Genomic DNA, 17,139 nt, shown 5'->3' on the forward strand with positions numbered 1-17,139 from the left:
GCAAAGCAGACGCTGAGAGGTTGTGGCAGCACAGCTGTATGGAGGTGCCAAACTGAACAGTGGGTAAGAAGGTAGACTTACCTACTGAGGAATGAGCAGGTGAAGAGAATGGAGATAATTCAATTGTAATTTATGGGCCTAATCAAGAAAAGGAGTTGAATTCTTGATCAGCTTAAAGCACATGAGTAGAAATCATAATTTTTTTCAGAGTTTGTAAGTTTTGTCTGGGTGTATCTTAAAACTAACAGATGTTTTGCCTAACAGAAGGTCAGGCTTTTCACTGCATTTCTTATACAACACCATATTCTCTGTCTACATTTAGGTTTGAAAATAGGAAAGAAAGTGTATTCCTTATCATATAATATTATTCATGCTTTTGCATCCGTAACAGAACCACCATTTAAAGGTACTGCTCTTAAAAGCAGACTCTAATTTGATAAGAATGTTCAAAGCAAAAACTAACCTTTACAGATCATCAGTAACCTAGATGTGCTTGGGGTGACATGCAATATATGTATGCCATTTCAAGTTCACGTTAATTTATCATAGTTCAGTGTAGAGTTATAGAAATTACGCATGCCAACCACCATAGCAGTGTTTGACACTAGGTTTCCACTAAATGAATAACCCAAAAAGAGATTAAAGTCCTTTTTACTAACAAAGGGCTCCTCAGCTCGAACTGGGTGACTCTGAAGAGGGACCTAAAACAAAGAAATCCCTGGGCAATCATACCCTTACAACATAAGTTCCCCACCCCTCACAAAATAGTTTGGACCAATAGTAATATTAATGTCTGGGGTCTTCTTGCTTTTTTATTGGTTTGATTTGTTTGTTGTTTCATTACTAAGTGATTGCTAAGTGGTCATCTTCTTATATGCTATCAAATTCTCTTAGGTTGGTTTCAGCCGATTCTGTAGTTAGCTATTTGGCATGTTGTAAGGTGGTTGTTACAGTTTGTATGCCATGATCTATAGGCTTTGTCTACTCTATCTATTAATGTTTAAGCTGCTAGTTTTGTCTACTCTAGCTGTTACTAATATTTATGCTGCTAGTTCTAAGTTTCGACTAACTTTGTCTACAACAGTAGGTAGATGGTAAGTTCTTGTAAAGTTCACTTGTTTGAGTAAATATGTAGCTGCAGAGCTCCCTCTAGCAGAGTTTAGTTATTCCCAGTCTTTTTATCCAGTGTGTCTTCTGAAGTGGTTCTACAACTGCTTTTCTCTTTGTCTTCTTAAAATAAATTGTCTTCTTAAAATGTAGATGCTTTTTCAGAAGGATAGATATTCTGGGAATCAAACTTATTTTGAAAGACATCTGTATCATGCCGGAGGAAAACGCACTTTTATCTTGAAAAGATGTGAAAAGATACCTGAAAAGAGCTTTTAAATTTGCAGTCACCTGTACCCTCTTTTGAACATGTCCAACATGCTTAAAAAAGATTACCACCAAAAAACACAGATCACTATTTTTCACTGTGTATAAAATTAGGAGTGGTTGTTAAGAAGTTTGTAATTGGTAGATTGGGAAGGTACATTAACTAAGGAAAAGCAAGTTCAGTCTTTCTATGAAAGTTGTTTTTATAGAAAACAGATTTAACTGAACTTTCATTTTTTGCTAAGTTAAAAATGCATTTATCTCACCATGAAACTTGACTGCAACACTCTTTAATTGATAGCATATGCTTTCTTAATAGTTTTTTACTTATCTTCATTATACATGTCCCCTTTATGATTTGTATTGATTAAAATGTATTTTATATGATGCAGCAGACTTTCTTACAATCACCACCTGCTTGCTGCTTTATGTACTACAGAAATACATTTATTTTTCTTAAATAAATTAAATACATTGCTAATAAAAACCTTTATTGAAGGTGTAAGAAGAAATCAAGCAAAAAATAAAAGGGTAGTAAAAGGTATCACGATCCCTTTTGACCAATGTCACCCTGAAGTTCTGTGGAACAGAAATCGAGCAGTCTCATTAATATATGACTGTCTCCACTGAACTATTAAAACATGCAACCTATATTTGAGTACTCAGTAAAACAGAAAGAAGTATTTTTTCAAGATCAAGCCCCAAGAGCCCTGGAACTTTAATACCTGCTGTTGTTCTACTATGACTGGCATATTCATTTGTCTAAAAACAATGACAGCATTGGTTTTTCTTAAACAATATAAACTACTGATGGATATTATGAAAACAAACAATCTAACTCAGAGATGCTAGGGATTTTAAATTAGTCGTTTGAAAGATAGAAGTGGGATTAATTTTATTTGGGTGGGTATTTCTTTTTTAATAGAAACTCTGCTTTATAAGAGAGCATGCAAAAGTTTGACATAATGCTTTAAATGCCTTAAAACAGTATGTCTTCTGCAAAGATCTGCAGGTTACTAGAGCAGGAGTAAAACTTCAGCAGGCTTCAAGCTGAGAGCTGGTATGTCAGAGAGCCACTGCAGGAACCTTGCAGTATTCATAACCATTAAGGGGAAAAGGATGTTCTTGATGTTCTCTCTCCTTTACTCTTTTTTTTTCCCCTCCTTTTTTAGTTGTCTCCTCATTCATTCATTCATCAGTTTTGCTTCTATTTATGAATCACATTTCTTAACAGAAGAGACACTTGATTTTGCATACTGGCAAGTATTTAAGAAAATAATAAAGTAAGTAGGGAAAAATTATGATGTGTTAATACGGGCAAGATGACACTCCACCGCCAGCCAGATCTGAGCTGCACATTCATGCTGGTTCAACAAATGCAGCTGATCTCGTGTGTACTAAGGACTGAACAGTTTACTACAATGTGTTTTGCAGTGCCTAAAGGGAAAGGGAGATTTTGCCCTCTGTGGATGCTTTTTTGAATGAGGCAGTTGTCCTTTTCACCAGCTTTTTCATAGGCCAAAAGGGAGAAAGGGAGGAACAACTTGCTCATTTGGTGCACTTCCACTACTGAGATCGCCATTTCGCAGGTCGGGAGGGACAGTTAGAGGAAGAGCTTGCTTATTTGGCCAATTTCCACAAAATTTCCTGCAATCAAACCATATCCCTGTTTGCTTTTGCTGTGCCTTCATCTCTTTTTTCTCTAGAAGTCATACTAAAGAAGAATATAAACTATATGGTGCTCCTAGCATATAAAAGCACATACGTTTATTAAAGGACTCTAACCTTCACAACCTCAGGTCAAAAATGAATCAAAATTGATCTACCTTTATATAAATATCAAGTGGAAAACAGATAATAACAATTATGCTTCTATATAGACTGTGAAATATCAGTGATACCTACCATGGTGCATATGTACTATAAACGACCATATTTACCTTTCTTGCCAGCACTAAGCTAAGCCTGAATACAGGTTTCTCAACTCAGGTTTAAAGCTGAATTTAAGATTTTGATTAAATGGTAAAAGTCCTACATGAGTAAGTTTTTTGTCTTCACAACCCCCATAGCTATAGCTTAAGTCATAAAAGGCCATTTGTGCTGGAAAAACTAGCTACAAAGAAAGAAGCTATTTAACTGGGGAAGACACCCCACTCTTCCCTTTAATCTGTAATAACTTGAATTTGTTAACTTGCAGGTTGTATCATAAAACCTCCGTCTCCCCATCCCCACCCAGGTTTCTTCATTGCTATGCAAAAATTATTTCTTTGGCTCCTTTTAACGTTTGAGAAGCTTTCCCAGAAGAGATGTCTTTATTTCCAAAGATCAAAGGAAGTCTTTCTCCTAATAGCTGCAGATTGATGAATGGGGGGATGAATAATGTACAAAGAAACCTTGCTATGTTATGAAGGAAACTGGAGGTGCTGCTTTGGCACTGATGTGCGGATACCAAACACAAGTTTCCTATGGCAAAAACCCCCAACATTCTCTGATCTGTATACTGCAAATACTTATCCTTCCTAGATAAATGCAAGATGAAAAAGTATATTGCATTTTTTTTTAAAAAAAAGAACACAGGCCAGATAGGCATAATACATATATTTAAAATACTATATTTTCCCTTCAAATTCATCTTCTGGGTATATTTATGTACAACTTAGTTTGTACAACAGGTTAGGCCAGTTCCAAGTCACATTTAATTCCCACTTGCACAAAGGTCCTGCATTCTCTTGCTCAGCAGCTATAGTTGTCTGGTTTTATTACTACATGTCTCTGCTTCTAAGGATAAGGTATCTAATTCAGTTCATGTCCTATTGCACCATTATTTTGGTGTAAGAGGCTTGAAAACTCTAACTGGGATGTTTAAAAAACACTATTTTATCTGTAATCCTGAGACCTTATTAGTTCTTACTCTATACACAGAAAATCCTTATTCTGATTTCAAACACAAAGGAAAAAACTAAATCATGCCTAGAAGCATTACAGACTGGACTATGGCCTTCAGAACCCAGAGAGTTAATTTTTGCTTTTACTCACCGAGAAGTGGTAAGGCTTCAGCAAGAACCTGTTTTGGGTAATTGCATTTCCAGAAAGATGTGGGCCAGTTTGAGAGTCCAGGGGAGAGTGACAGTGCCCATCAGAGGTCTACAGAACGTGAATCTGAAAACATGACCAGTGGGAAAACAGTGAAAAAATGTGGTGGGTCTAGAGCACAAAAACCCCAAAGAGGAGTGATAAATGTTTGGTAGGCTGCTATTGAAAAGAGAAAGGGAAACAAATTTTCTTCCTATCTAGAGCTAGCAAAGTAACAAGTTGAAAGTGGAACAAAAACAGTTAGATCAGATCTAAGGAAAGATAGGCTTTCTAACAGTTATGATAGTTTAACACTGAAACTGATATCAACTGGAGAGCAGGGGTTTTTAATCACTGAGGTTTTAAATCTCCTGACTGATTTGATCATAGAAACATAGAATGTCCTGAGTTGAAAGGGACCTGCAAGGATCATCAAGTCCAATTCCTGTCCCTGCACAGGAAAACCCCAAAATTCACAACATGAGGGCATTGTCCAAATGCTTCTTGAATATCGTCAGGCTTGGTGCCGTGCCTACCTCCCTGGGGAGCCTGTTACAGGGCTCCACCACCCTCTGGGTGAAGAACCTTTTCCTAATATCCAGCTAAACCTCCCCTGGCACATCTACCTGCCATTCCCTTGGGTCCTGTCATTGGTCACTAGAGAGAAGAGATCAGTGCCTGCCCCTCCTCCTCCCCTTGTGAGGAAGGGGCAGACCACGATGAGGTGTCCCTCAGCTTCCTCTTCTCCTGGCTGAATAAACCAAGGGACTTTAGCCGCTGCTCATACGGTTTCTGCTCTAAACCCTTCACCAACTTCATGGCCCTCCTCTGGACACTGTCTAGTAGCTTTGTAACCTTAATACACTGTGGCGTCCAAAACTGCACAAGGTGAGGCCGCACTAGCGCAGAGTGGGACAATCACCTCCTTATTCATCATGATGGCAGGGAGAGATAGGGTAAGCATATCAGAAAGCTTCCCTCTCCCTCACCTCTCCACATCATATAATTCTGAAAAAAAAAAAAAAAGCTGGGCAGGCCATTTATCCACCTTCCTGCCCAAGAAGCAGTTGTAATGCTAGTGTCCTGTCCTTACTTTGGATACATAGAAATCTGTTTCCTTCATATTGGCCACGAAGTGGGCTTATACTGCTATCTAGGCATGGAGGTAAAATCCTTGGTCTACAAGCTCTTACACTGGCAGAAAAAGCAGGTACAATCATGGACACCAGATTTACATCAGCTGGTTTAGAAAAGGTATTTATAAATAATCCCAAGGTTTTGTGACAAGACACCATAATTTGCATCTAACTGGACAACAGAGCTTTTTAGATAGCAATGATACAGAGCACTTTTAATCTTCAAGCTGCTCTGCAAACACAAACGGATATCTCCTCTGTAACGGAGATCTTTGAGCTCTCTGTTGACTGACACTCCCTGGCTTTGGCCAGAAACAGGATCACTGTTGTGCAGCTTGTCAATTTGTTTATTTCTGCTGCCTGACCTCACTTAAGTACACCAACTTTTGCACCTTTATTCTTACCTGTCTCAGCATAATGGGAGGGTGAAGGAGGATGAGATCAAGAATTGAGGAGAAAAACTGAGAACATCTCATATGACACCAGTATTTCTTTTTCCACCTCAATTCAAGCAAAAGACGACTACAGAGTAGCTTGGAAACCCTTTAACCATGTGTCCTTGGCTTTTTGCCTGTTTAACAGAGGTCTTGCACAACCTGTGTTTTATGTGCTGTCACCTTGATTTCTCTATATTTTAGCTGGTCTCCTGGTGCCACTGTTTGCCATTGGCCTGCCTTCAAAGCGAGTGCCTGTGGACAGTACTCATACGGTATGTAACATACCGTATGCTTTGACAACTCATGTGGTCTTAATGGGTTTCCCAGTTACAGCAGCTAAAAGAGCAAGGCAGCCTGTTCTGCAGGCTACCACACAGCAGTTCTTATGAATAAATCCTTTAGATAGGAAAAAATAAATCTTTTCTACAATGTTTGTTTTTTATCTGGTAGATATAATGAAGTCTTTCTCTCCTGCAGCAGGGGAAAGTGCAAATAGGATATCCGCAATGTCATTTAAATGAATAATGACTTGGAGACTAGTTAACTTCATTTCTATATGGCTTCATGATATCTTCAGTGCTTGCAGCTAGGTGACATGTTGAAGAAGGATGTCTAGAAATCAGTGATTATCTTTGTTCAGCTATCCTATTGCATGCTTTCTTTAAATCTATACGGAAAGAAAGATGTGTTTCAGAAAGCAAGGTTATTTATATGCCTCATCTTACAAAACAGCAAGGAAATGAACCTTGCTGCATGGACCACCTCCTTTGATTTACTTAGAGCTTTTGAAGTGGTATCTCATTATATTCTCTTTATCCTCCCTTGTTTTTCTTTACTTTGTTATCTTGATCAGCTTTCAAATCACCTCTACACTGGCTTCTCCTGACCTGGATCCATTCTCCTGCCTCTTGTCTTCCTTTTCTCTGTGTGAGTTATAGTTGTGTAATAAAAACAGTAACGCATGTATACTGATAAACTGAAGACTACACAGCAATGTAACTGCCAGAATCTATAAAATTCATTCAATTTTTTAAACCTTTCTTGGAGCCACATTTCATGTTACACAAGATTTGCCTGCATTGCGTTTCATATTTCCCACTAACATGTTATCATTCCCATTTCTGTATTTTTCATTTTACCTTCAGGTTTATAGGCTTTCGAGTTATACTGATTCCATTTAAAAAAAAAAAAAGTTTTTTGGCTTTTTTCTGAAGCTAAAATGTTGTCAATACATTATAATGGTAGTACCACTCAGCCATTTAAAGTGTGTACATAAGTAATGGAAAGGTATTTTTAACTCACTGTATAATTCTTAACATGATTGCTCCATTTCTCTGCATAAAATCAGAATAAATTCTGAAACAGACTGGTTGCCTAGTAGGGTTGGGATAAGTATGGCTTATAGAATCTTTTAAACTTACTAGTTTAAACATAGCAGACATGTACTTGGTGTTCACTAATCATCTAATGCAGTGGTCAATTATTCTGGTTTGATCATAAAACCGATGGACTTTTGTACCCAGTCCCAGATGTCTGCAGTTCCTACCAAATACTTTTCTTTGTTGTACAGCATGTATTCCTGCCCACCTTTTAATGTGGAGACATGCAGGTAGAGAGAGGATGAAGTAGCCTAGTGGAGGTTCCCAAATTTTTTTTGGATATAAATTAGAAAAAGTTAGAATTTTTTTAAAAACAAATGCTACAGTCAGAAATGGGGTAATTTTCCAACAGGAAGCAGAACTCTAATTTCCCACCATTCTTGACTATGCAAAATTTCTTTAATCCTCTAACCTGCTTTTACAGGTTGGCAGAGGAGTCAGTTTCATTATCTTTATAATGAAGAATGAATTCTCCACTACGAGACTTCATGTCCATCGAGCTATTTTAAGGGTATTTTCCTTTATTGCTTTTTTCCCAGTAATTAACATTAACATGTTTCTATGTTCTCATATATATTTACAAATTATAATACAGTTGTAAACAGTATTTTAATTTTTAAGACATCACTATTTTAAGACATGCTTATTGTATTATTTTAAAATGTATTTGTCAAGAAGAACCACGCAGTGTTAAATAATAATGTGTAGGTATTCTCCATAAGTAGTCTCTCCTATAGCATCTCTTCTACACCCTATGATAGCAATAGTGATACACTGGTTTTGATGGTAAATTGTACATGCTGTTGAGTACAGGAAGTTTTATGAAGATTGGAACAAGATTTCGGCAGCACCTCCAAAACAACAACTTTAAGTTTATATGCACTGACCTCAAAAAGATTAATCTTCTAAATTCAGGCATGCATGGAAACCACAGAAGTGTTGGAAATTTAATTCTTACTGAAGATCTGATTCAAATGGCAATCTCAGAAGTTCTTAAAAATTAGTGATAGAAATGTTGATCATTCTGGGTTAGCCTTTTCCCCATAATTGATCAAGCGACATATTTCCTTGTTAGATTATTTCTAGTTTAGAAATTTGAGGAAGCTCCTCTTTGTGGGAGGCTCTACCTTGGCAAGTTTTATGGGACTCAGGTTCACAGAGAGAGTCTTGCTGTCTTTTAAGTGGCTTCAACTTGAGTAGAGTACTTTGGTACCTTCCATTGTACAGACTGAGCTTTCTGTCAAATTGTCAACAATTGCCAAGCACCAATTTTTCTGAGAAAAAAAAAGTCACCAAATCAAAAGGATATAATAAAAGAGTTTGAAAGTCTATTCTGGTTAAAACAGTGACTCTGCCAAACATTCTACATAAATAGTGTGTTGAAAGTGCATTTTAAACCTGTATGTACCATCCACAAAGATCTTGATTAATTTCACATTATGACTTTGTGAAGTAACTCTTTGTGAAGGTAACAACTGTGACTTGGGAGTAAATTTCACTGACTCACCTAAACACAATAGGATCATAAGAATTGGTGGGGTAGCATAACAGCATTGAGCTGCTATGAGCTTAGCTTTGCACTCATGTCATTTTTGCACTTTAAACTAGCAGAGGTATTAGGCTCACAATAGTTCGACACACATCTTACTCCACAGGTCATCTGATTGTACTATTGAGTTTAGATGTAACTGTGAGATTTGCTCTGAAGCAAGATCTGCTAAAGAGAAGTTGTTTGAAGTGGCCTGTCGTGGTTTAGCGGCAGCTCAGCCCCACACAGTCGCTCGCTCACTCCCCCACCGGTAGATGGGGGAGAGAATCAGAAGGGTAACGCTCGTGGGTTGGGATAAGAACAGTTTAATAATGAAAATTAAAAGAAACAACAGTAGAAATGCAATGTGAAGTAGAACAATGAGAGGCGCAAAGCCCCGGGGGAGGGGGGAAGGGAGGGGAGGGGAGAGGGGGAACGAACCGCCGGAACAAACCGCACGCGCCGCAGCCGCTCGCCGCCCGCCGACCCGACGCCGCGCCGCCCCCGCGCTGCCACTGCCCCCCCCTCAATATACTGGTCATGGTGTCACATGGTATGGAATGAACCTGCCATTGGCCAGTCGGGGTCAGCCGCCCCCACCATGGCCCTGCCCCTCCCAGCCCCCCCTGCCACGCCACGCGGCAGAGCGCGGGAAGCTGGAAAGGTAGCTGACCCCCACAGTGAGGAGAATTAACCCCTTCTCAGCCAAAACCAGCACATTCTCCACCCCTTATTCCATACCACTTACACCATGCCCAGGTCCCATATGATGCAATACAACCGTACCAACCACCACCCCTCCCCTTCCCATCCTTTAACATAATACACAGACATCATTCCCTTAGTTCATGGATCTTCCCTGTAAAATGTCCATTAAAATGTCCATTGAGTTCACGCAGTCCATGACTCTGGGCTCCATCTGTTGTATCAGTCTTTCCGGGTGGGAGAGATGGTGTGTGGCGTTGGGTTGCTGCATACCGAGTCAGTCATCGTTCCATCACTGCTGCACGGCTTGTTTCATAGTTGATCTTCCATGGGTTGGGAGGCTCGTACTCTGATATCATTGATACAACACAGAGGTGACACACAATATTATATAGCAGTTCACATTGTGCCATTCAGTTCATTGACTGTTTTCACCCAAAATCAAATCCCCTTGAGGCACACATCGGATTTCTCCATCCTCCCGCATCACCCACCAAGTGCACCCAGGTCCTCGAGCAAAAACAATCCCACGAATGGGTTTGCCTTTGCCAGAGGCAGGAAGAACCCAGACTGTTTTGCCCAGCATACTTTTTGTGTGCACTACAGGGACTCTATCCCCTTCCACAGTATGTAGGATTTCTGACTGGGCAGGGCCAGCTCGGTTGGCAGATCCCCTCGTGTTGACTAACCACGTGGCTTTTGCTAAATGTGTATCCCAGTGCTTGAATGTCCCACCCCCCATTGCTCTCAGTGTGGTTTTTAACAGTCCATTGTACCTTTCAATTTTCCCAGAGGCTGGTGCGTGATAGGGGATGTGATACACCCACTCAATGCCGTGCTCTTTGGCCCAGGTGTCTATGAGGCTATTTCGGAAATGAGTCCCATTGTCTGACTCAATCCTCTCTGGGGTGCCATGTCGCCACAGGACTTGTTTCTCAAGACCCAGGATAGTGTTCCGGGCAGTGGCATGGGGGACAGGATATGTTTCCAGCCAGCCAGTCGTTGTTTCTACCATTGTAAGCACATGGCGCTTGCCTTGGCGGGTCTGTGGGAGTGTGATATAGTCAATTTGCCAGGCCTCCCCATATTTATATTTCAGCCATCGTCCCCCATACCACAGAGGCTTTACCCGCTTCGCTTGCTTGATTGCAGCGCATGTGTCACATTCGTGGATAACCTGTGCAATAATACCCATGGTCAAGTCCACCCCTCGATCACGAGCCCACCTGTATGTTGCATCTCTCCCTTGATGGCCTGAGGTGTCATGGGCCCACCGAGCTAGAAATAGTTCACCCTTATGCTGCCAGTCCAGATCCACCTCAGCCACTTCAATCTTGGCAGCCCGATCTACCTGCTGGTTGTTTCGATGTTCTTCAGTGGCCCGACTCTTGGGGACGTGAGCATCCACATGCCGTACCTTTACAACCAGTTTCTCTACCCGGGCAGCAATATCTTGCCACAATGTGGCAGCCCAGATGGGTTTGCCTCTGCGCTGCCAGTTGCTTTGCTTCCATTGCTGCAGCCAGCCCCACAGGGCATTTGCCACCATCCAGGAGTCAGTATAGAGATAGAGCACTGGCCACTTTTCCCGTTCAGCGATGTCTAAGGCCAGCTGGATGGCCTTTACCTCTGCAAACTGGCTCGATTCACCTTCTCCTTCAGCAGTTTCTGCTACTTGTCGTGTAGGACTCCATACAGCAGCCTTCCATCTCCGGTGCTTTCCCACAAGGCGACAGGACCCATCAGTGAACAGGGCATATTGCTTCTCATCTTCTGGCAGTTTGTTATACAGTGGGGCTTCTTCAGCACGTGTCACCTCCTCCTCTGGTGATAATCCAAAATCTTTGCCTTCTGGCCAGTCCATAATCACTTCCAAGATTCCTGGGCGACTGGGGTTTCCTACTCGAGCCCGCTGGGTGATCAGTGCAACCCATTTACTCCACGTAGCATCAGTTGCATGGTGTGTAGAGGGGATGTTTCCTTTGAACATCCAGCCCAGCACTGGCAGTCGGGGTGCCAGGAGCAACTGTGCTTCAGTACCAACCACTTCTGAAGCAGCTCGAACCCCTTCATATGCTGCCAATATCTCTTTTTCAGTTGGAGTATAGCGGGCTTCAGACCCTCTGTATCCCCGACTCCAAAACCCTAGGGGTCGACCCCGGGTCTCCCCAGGTGCTTTCTGCCAGAGACTCCAGGTAGGGCCATTCTCCCCGGCTGCAGTGTAGAGCACATTTTTTACATCTTGTCCTGCCCGGACTGGCCCAAGAGCTACTGCATGGACTATTTCTCGTTTAATCTGTTCAAAGGCTTGTCGTTGCTCAGGGCCCCATTTGAAATCATTCTTTTTCCGGGTCACTTGATAGAGAGGGCTCACGATCAGACTGTAATTTGGAATATGCATTCTCCAAAAACCCACAACGCCCAAGAAAGCTTGTGTTTCCTTTTTGCTAGTTGGTGGAGACATGGCTGCTATTTTGTTGATCACATCCATTGGAATCTGACGACGACCGTCTTGCCATTTAATTCCTAAGAACTGGATTTCTCGTGCAGGTCCCTTCACCTTACTTTGTTTTATGGCAAAACCAGCTTTCAGAAGGATTTGGACTATTTTCTCACCTTTCTCAAAAACTTCTTCTGCTGTGCTGCCCCACACAATGATGTCATCAATGTATTGAAGGTGTTCTGGAGCTTCTCCCTGTTCCAGTACAGTCTGAATCAGTCCATGGCAAATGGTAGGACTGTGTTTCCACCCCTGGGGCAGTCGATTCCAGGTGTACTGGACGCCCCTCCATGTGAAAGCAAACTGTGGCCTGCACTCTGCTGCCAGAGGGATTGAGAAGAATGCATTAGCAATATCAATTGTGGCATACCACTTGGCCGCCTTTGACTCCAGTTCGTATTGAAGTTCTAGCATGTCTGGCACAGCAGCACTCAACGGTGGAGTGACTTCATTCAGGCCACGATAGTCTACTGTTAGTCTCCACTCTCCATTAGACTTCCGGACTGGCCATATGGGACTGTTAAAGGGTGAGTGGGTCTTACTGATGACTCCTTGGCTCCTCAGTTGGTGAATGAGTTTATGGATGGGGATCAGAGAGTCTCTGTTGGTGCGATATTGCCGCCGGTGCACTGTTGTGGTGGCGATTGGCACCTGTTGTTCTTTGACCTTCAGCAACCCCACCACAGAAGGGTCCTTTGAGAGACCGGGCAAGGTAGACAGCTGTTCAGTTTCCTCCGTCTCCAAGGCAGCTACACCAAAAGCCCACTTGTAACCTTTTGGGTCCTTGAAATACCCTCTCCTGAGGTAGTCTATACCAAGGATGCACGGAGCCTCTGGGCCAGTCACAATGGGGTGCTTCTGCCACTCATTGCCAGTTAGGCTCACTTCGGCCTCCAATACAGTTAGCTCTTGGGATCCCCCTGTCACTCCAGCAATGCTGATGGGTTCTGCCCCTATATAGTTTGATGGCATTAAGGTGCACTGTGCGCCGGTGTCCACTAAAGCTTTATACTCCTGTGGGTCGGACGTGCCAGGCCATCGGATCCACACAGTCCAGTAAGCCCGGTTATCCCTTTCCTCCACCCGGCTGGAGGCAGGGCCCCTCTAGTCCTGATCATGGCAGTCACAACTCACTTCCTGTAAATGTGAATCAGGAGTCCCTCTATTACACTTAGAAATAAAATCTGCGCTTCTACTCCTCTGTCTGGGGACTTGCTCGCTGGAAACTGGAGCAGCAGCTTTCCTGGAAGAGCCTCCCTGAGTGACTGTTCTTCCTTGCAGTTCATGTACTCGTGCCTGTAGGGTCGAAGTAGGCTTGCCATCCCACCTCATCATGTCCTCTCCGTGGTCACGCAGGTAGAACCATAGGGTGGCCCGTGGTGTGTATCCCCTTCTTTGAGCCAAAGGACGCTTATTCCTAACAGCTGAGACACTGCTCTGTCGAGGTGGGGAGTAGGACAGATCTTCTTTGAGTTGCTGGACCTCTTGGGATAGTTTCTCCACAGCAGAGACAAGCGAGGAAGAGATATTTGTGTCATAATCCCGGAGCCTATCTATCACCTCTGCCACCGTTGGTGTCTCGTCATCTTTCCAGGACATCACTGCCAATGAGTTTGCATGCGAAGATGGTGCGCTCCGTACAAACTTCCGCCACATGGGTCGTGTGCACTCGGCTTCATCTGGATCTTTGGATGACCGTTGATCATCCAGGTCACCATAAATCACCTCAAACACAGCTAATTCCCTGAGATACTGGATGCCTTTCTCCATAGTTGTCCATTTTCCTGGGCGATATGTAACATCTTCTTTAAAGGGATACCTTTCCTTCACTCCAGACAGGAGTCGCCTCCAGAGGCTGAGGGCTTGTGGTTTTTTTCCAATTGCTTTGTCAACGCCCCCTTCCCCAGAAAGGGATCCCAATTGTTTGGCTTCTTTTCCCTCTAGTTCCAGGCTACTGGCCCCATTATCCCAGCATCGGAGCAGCCAGGTGGCAATGTGCTCACCTGAACGACGGCTATAATCTTTTCGCATATCTCGCAACTCGCTTAAGGACAGGGATCGGGTGGTCTCTATTTCATTTATTACTTCTCCCTCCTCTCCCCGCGATGGCCCTGGTTCTTCATCATCCCGTTCTAAACGAGTTGATGTCCGCTTCCAATATTTCGTCTTATGTATGGGGGCAACTGATACTGGTACGGGTTTATTTTCTGAGCTAGCTCCGGTACTTGTTGTGGGGGTTTGAGTGGCTGCAGTGCCTGTTGTCAGGGCTGGATTGTCTACAGTGCCAGTCACTTTGCATTTCAATCCAGAGACATTCTCTTCCCCCTGGGGGCACTGAATACTGTTGAGCAGGGCTCGGTATGCATGGGCCAGACCCCAGCACGTTGCAGTTATCTGTGTCTCTCTGGAGTTCCCAGCGTAACAACATACTTTTTCCAAATATTCTACTAGTTTTTTAGGATTCTGCACTTGCTCGGGGGTGAAACTCCAAAACACTGGGGGTGCCCACTGCCCTAGGTATTTGCCCATGCTATCCCACATGCCCTGCCACTCGTAACTATCAAGCCTCGGGGCAGATTTCTGGGTGATATTCTTAAGTTGCTTAGTCAAAACCAAAACAACATGCCCAAAAACTAACAATGACTGCACCTTAACCACCCAAGGATGTTCAAGATACAAAAACGTTGTTGTAACAAAGGCACAGACATCATAGAACAAAGTTGCAAAGGTATTATTCTGTATTTCCTCCATATAAAATCTCTCAGAGGAGGAGGTATAATTGCTAATTGCCTCAACAAGGTGGTATCCGAAGTACAGTAACGGTTTCAGCAAAAACCCCAAATACCAGGTAAAGCTGAAAACGAGTGTTTGTATAACAAATCTCGTAGGCAAAACATTACTAATCACAGCAGAACACAGCAGACTCAAACAACCAACACCGATTTTTAACACCCACTGCAAAAAGGACAACATGGTGCTGTGACCAGCAGCTGTTGTTATCTCCAACCCTCGTGCCCCACGTTGGGCGCCAAAAAGACTGTCGTGGTTTAGCGGCAGCTCAGCCCCACACAGTCGCTCGCTCACTCCCCCACCGGTAGATGGGGGAGAGAATCAGAAGGGTAACGCTCGTGGGTTGGGATAAGAACAGTTTAATAATGAAAATTAAAAGAAACAACAGTAGAAATGCAATGTGAAGGAGAACAATGAGAGGCGCAAAGCCCCGGGGGAGGGGGGAAGGGAGGGGAGGGGAGAGGGGGAACGAACCGCCGGAACAAACCGCACGCGCCGCAGCCGCTCGCCGCCCGCCGACCCGACGCCGCGCCGCCCCCGCGCTGCCACTGCCCCCCCTCAATATACTGGTCATGGTGTCACATGGTATGGAATGAACCTGCCATTGGCCAGTCGGGGTCAGCCGCCCCCACCATGGCCCTGCCCCTCCCAGCCCCCCCTGCCACGCCACGCGGCAGAGCGCGGGAAGCTGGAAAGGTAGCTGACCCCCACAGTGAGGAGAATTAACCCCTTCTCAGCCAAAACCAGCACATGGCCTTAAATACATACATTTTAAATAAACCCTTTATTTTGAGCATGTAAATAACGGTATAGAATTACAGACTAAACATTCAGCGTCCATGAGCTAACAGGCAGTGGAAATTCACTGTTCAGTTCAAGGGACAGGGAACGCAATATTTTCTAAAATGGAAAAAAGCTAATTTCGTTCACACTTAAGAGCAGAAAATTTACATTGGTTCACATATAACTGCAGGTAAAAAAAATTTAGTTCAATCTGCTTTCAAACAAGTTTATTTATACTGAGATAACATTTGCAAAGCTCCCTAGAAACAGGAAGATGTGAGTTTCTGTTTCTAATCTCAACAGTCATACGATATGTGGCCTTAAGGTAGTAAGCACCCTTCAAAACAGAAAAGATTTTTTCCATTCATATAGCATATTTTGTTAAGTTGTAAAAATTTGAAACAAATGTACTCAAAGATTTTTAAAAAATCAATTATATCATCAATCAAAACATATGAACAAATAATAAACAACTATTTCCCTGTGAAGACGATTAAAGGTTTGGGTTTTTTTGGTAACAATTACTTGAGACAATCTTGTATATATTGTAAAGCTGAGGTAATTTTAAATCACTTTTGTATGTATAAACTTGATAGCTTTTACAGTTGGATGATTAAGTAAGAAGAAAAAATAAACCAAGGAAAGTCCCTGACTGATGGTGGTGTCTGTATTGCCAGAAGCTGACTTTTCAAATTCAACAGTGTGATTTGTCCATATTTATCTTAATCCCTGGAATTAAATCACTGAAACAGATTCACTGTGAGATGGGGGGAAGGGGCAGAAATTCTGCCCTTGCTCACATTAGGTACGGCAGTAACTGCAGTTCAGATTTAAATAAAACCATAGTGGTGCAGGGTGTGGAGGTTGAAGAACAATATCCATGTTTTCAAAATATGGCTTGAGATGTCTATGGTACATCACCAGTGATTGGGGCACTATCATGCATGATCTTGGCACACCGAAGAAAAGAGAAGTCAGCCTGTGGTGGGGCCTGAGAGAGCCCTTGCCCTGCCAGCCCCTAAGGGACTGATGGCACTGTTCCATAAATTTAACATCAGGAAGGACTAAAAGAGAGGAAATTGCCAAATCTCTGTTGATTTCAACAAAATTAGGCTGATTTATCCCAATCAGGAAGGACTGATGAGGACAAATTCTTTACCACATTTTCTGTAATTTTTTTCTCATGTCAGTGAGATGATCTGGATCATTGTTATACTTTAAAAATCAACACTCTCTTTTCTCAATGCTTTCGTGATTCTGCATGAGTCCCTTAGACCTTTCAGATTGGATGCACAGTTTTAAGAATCTACTGGGGCACACTAAATGTTGCTTTTCATCTAGCTCTATATTGAGTTTGAAGATACTCTTTATTCCAATTTTATGAAGGCATATTTAATACTAGCCCGCATGCAATATGTTATGTAAAATAAAGTGT

General features: G+C 42.7%; 1 long non-coding RNA gene across 7 annotated transcripts in view; it reads right to left on the reverse strand.

The window, feature by feature from the left end:
• The window catches only part of LOC142050252 (uncharacterized), a 40,996-nt gene that overhangs the window by 21,819 nt on the left and 2,038 nt on the right, over positions 1-17,139 (reverse strand). For 3 of the 7 annotated variants that reach the window (XR_012657967.1, XR_012657971.1, XR_012657965.1), the window contains exons 2-3: positions 4,411-4,533; positions 82-138 (exon numbers count right to left, since the gene is read on the reverse strand). The exons of 1 other annotated variant lie outside the window; for it this stretch is intronic. This is a non-coding gene — a long non-coding RNA (uncharacterized LOC142050252). The remainder of the gene's footprint in view (positions 1-81; positions 139-4,410; positions 4,534-17,139) is intronic. 3 more of the 7 variants (XR_012657969.1, XR_012657966.1, XR_012657970.1) reach the window with 2 other exon arrangements.

The sequence above is a fragment of the Phalacrocorax aristotelis genome, chromosome Z (genome assembly GCF_949628215.1).
Source record: "Phalacrocorax aristotelis chromosome Z, bGulAri2.1, whole genome shotgun sequence".
In the NCBI taxonomy this organism is placed as follows: domain Eukaryota; kingdom Metazoa; phylum Chordata; class Aves; order Suliformes; family Phalacrocoracidae; genus Phalacrocorax; species Phalacrocorax aristotelis.